The sequence below is a fragment of the Eriocheir sinensis genome, chromosome 13 (genome assembly GCF_024679095.1).
Source record: "Eriocheir sinensis breed Jianghai 21 chromosome 13, ASM2467909v1, whole genome shotgun sequence".
Classification (NCBI taxonomy): Eukaryota; Metazoa; Arthropoda; class Malacostraca; order Decapoda; family Varunidae; genus Eriocheir; species Eriocheir sinensis.
The window spans coordinates 12,132,817-12,136,506 of NC_066521.1; positions in this window are offsets into that span (position 1 = coordinate 12,132,817).

Here is a 3,690-nt window from a genome sequence, read left to right on the forward strand (position 1 = left end):
AGGTGGGAGGAGTCAGCTGGCAGGGCGCCTCCCCATTGGCCCCCCGCCGCCCAGTTTCCAGCGAGGCTTTTACCCAGGTGACAAGACCCCCTCCCATGTAAACATTGATTTGTACTCTCTCACGGCGAGGAAAATCAAGCTGAAAATTTTGCAGTGCGAAAAGTACGAATATTTTCAGGTCATAGAGTCTTACCGCATTCACGGCAGTGCAGGGACGGCGGAAATATGAGGAGGTTTTGGGCGGCAGAGAACAATGACCCTCGCAACCATTGGAACCCACACCGGCGCTGCCGCCTCACCATTGGCTTGGCTCAGCAACGTCAAAGCGCGCCAAATACGAAAAGCCAGTCCCGCCAGCTGATCGGCGACAACACGGCCGCGGCCAGCTAGGCGACGCGCACCGCCTCCCCCGGCCCAAGAGCGAGGGTTCCACAAAACTATTATTGCACGGCGCCCCACGACGACTCTTTACCGCAAATATATGCAGTGTGTTGCGGATTATATAAATGGGTATTGAACATGAACAGCAGCGCATCGCAGCCTTTCCTGAGGCCGAAAATAGTAGAGAACTTCCGTGTATTATTTTTTTACAAGCCCCAGGACTTTAATTATTTAACGTTGTCTATTTTGTAAATGTAAGAAGTATTTCCCTGCTACCCTGTTCATACTGCCCAACACTGGTAAGTCAGCCCAAGACTACTTCCGGTGGTATACCAGGTGATTTAGGAGATAAATGATATACTGCGACTTCTCATAGCGGTAGGGGGAGTGGTGGCTGCCCCCCCTCTTTCCCTCCTCTTCCCTCTCTTTCCTCCCTCCCGCCCGTGACGCCAAGAGGAAAGAAAGGTGCAGCTGGCAGGCGGGCGGGCACGGCTCCCTGGGTGAGGCAGCGCGTGCCGGGACCCCTTGGAGCGTCTGCCCCCACTCCCCCGCGGCTCCTAGGGGGTGCCCGCATCCTTCCTTCCCCCAGCACCTCTTGTGTGTTGGCGCCTGCGAGGGAAATCCTACTCGGTGTCATAAGAGTCCAAGTGTTGCATACTTTTTCTGATCGTTCATTATTCACGGTCTGCATTATTTGCCTCCTCCAACGCTCGAGTCTAGGATGAAGGAATGCTGTTAACAGTTTATACTTGCTATCTCAATTATAATGCACCAAGTATGTGCTGCGCTGTGCTTTATCTCCCGGTCTGGCTACTGTGTGATCACCTTTATCACACACGATCCTGCCTCGACATGGTGCGCTGTTCACATTGCTTGGCTGTGACTCAAATTATTAGACACTTGGCTGTCTCTTATTTGCAATGATGTACCATTTGGGCAGACTGCTCGAAGAAGACACCTCGTATATATTGAAAATTTGTTTAGACTTAAGGATGAACCTTTAAATTTCTTCATTGAGTGTTCTAGAGGCTAGTTCATCTGTGTGTGTGTGTGTGTGTGTGTGTGTGTGTGTGTGTGTGTGTCATTTGGGTTACAAGATAAAATACTTCAAGAAATTACTGATACTCATGGTTTTTCTATTGATAATGCTGCTTGTGGTGACGGCAGTATATATCTAATTTCAGGATATGATTTTTTCATTTCCTTCAGTAGTAGTAGTAGTAGTTAGTCCCCCAGAGACATTCAGAACAATCGAATAGCTTACATTAATGATGAAGCGCATCCATCGCCCTCAACTATCACATTACAGCAGATTAATTACGTGAAGGTTCCCTGGGCCCCACGAGAGGGCGGCCAACGGGAGAGGAAGGGAGAGAAGGAAGGAGGGGCATAGAGACCTCAAAGCGCGCCAAAACTTTCCATCCTCTTGAAAAGGTTCCCCGCGCTGGCACATTTGACGCAATTGCCAAATACTGTGAATTATATCAGTTCATTATAAGGCGATTTTGGGTATTAGTTACGTTTGTATGAGTGTAATTCATTCAGAAACGATGTGGTATTTGGGGTGTGAGAGAGCCCGCCCTGCTGGTGCTGACTGGGCTTGCAAGAGGAGGTACGTTTGAGCCACAGCGCCCCGTCCTTCAAGATAAATTTACACCCAGACCATGCCATTCCCACTCAACTGTTTCCTCTCACGCCCACGACAAGTATTAGATCATGGATGGAAGTACTTGTGTGTCCATGCGCCGGCCATCACCAAGCACCTGTTGCTTAGATAAAAAAAAGAGACACGGTGTAAACTGCTGCGTGGCATCTTGAGTCCATTCACTTGCCCGCCAAAAAGTCCTCCCCCACCGGCATTTAAAGATGGCAGTGGTCAATGTCATTAAATGCTTAGAAGGGGTGTCGAGTGAATAGCATGGGACATGGCGACATCAAATACGTCATGTGCAAGTATTAATCACGCCGAGGTTACATAGGAAAAATATGCCTTAAATTCATCCTCTGCATGACGAATTCCAGTGAAATTCCTAAGTGCATTTTTCTTTGCATTTACTTCCCTTGCAAGAATCCTATTAACAAAACCCTCTTAATGACATGATTAAAGCATAAAGGAGTGGGATAAGCATATTTTGGCCTGAGAAGTATCGAACTTCGTGATAACTTATCAGATAGGGAGCCATAACATAATAGCGGGCGAGGAGGCAAGCTCAACATAACCATGGCCGCGGAGTAAATACGATGAACCCATGAACATTACTGACATCACTATCACTGGTTGGGAGCTACTATTGCTTTCGTAATAACTATTTCCCTATAACATCCCTTCAAAAAACAGTAATACAGTTGATAGTTTTGTTATATCATTCACCACGGTGGCAGAGTAAATACGGTGATTTCATGAACATTACAGGTTGGGTGATACGATTGTTTTCATTAGCATTGTCACCTTATGATATCCCTCCAAAAATCAGAAATACAGTTGGTTGTTTTGTTATATCATTCATTTATTTCTACATTACTTCTTCAAAGCAAAGTCTGCTAAATTCGTGACCACGCACCTAATATCACAATGTCAAAGAGTAATCAATCACCTACCACGCCATTAGATATGCCACGAACAGAATGGAAACTTGTCCAGTAGAAGACGATGAAAATGTAGAGTAACAGCTTTATACATGCAGTTGATCATGCAGTCACCAAGCCGCCCACGGGAATGAGTCCGTATGTACCCACGCCATTATTTATGCAGGTCAGGTACGGCTTGCACCTTCGCCAGTGTCATCCAGGCGCGTATACACGGTTTTCCTATAGAGTGAACTAGTGGCGAAGTAGTAGTAGTAGTAGTAGCAGTGGTAGTAGTAGTAGTAGTAGTAGTAGTAGTAGTAGTAGTAGTAAGGAGGAAACAATAAAAGATGTGGAATCCATTAGAACAAGTTGCGTTTCTTTTTATTTCGTGTGTGTGTGTGTGTGTGTGTGTGTGTGTGTGTGAGAGAGAGAGAGAGAGAGAGAGAGAGAGAGACCGCGTATAAGAACATAAGAATATAGGGAGACTGCGAGAGGCCGACTGGCCTACACAAGGCAGCTCCAGATACCCCCCCCCCTCCCCACTACCACCTGTCACCCTCGTCCATGTAGCCATTAAGTCTACTCTTAAAACAAGCTATCGTCCCTGCACTCACTATGTGATTGCTGAGTCTATTCCATTCCCCCACCACTCGCACTCTTCGTCTTTCTAGAGAATGTAAGTTGAGATGTTTCAGCCTATCTTGATATGGGAGGTTCCTAAGCCCCTGAATCATCTTGGTC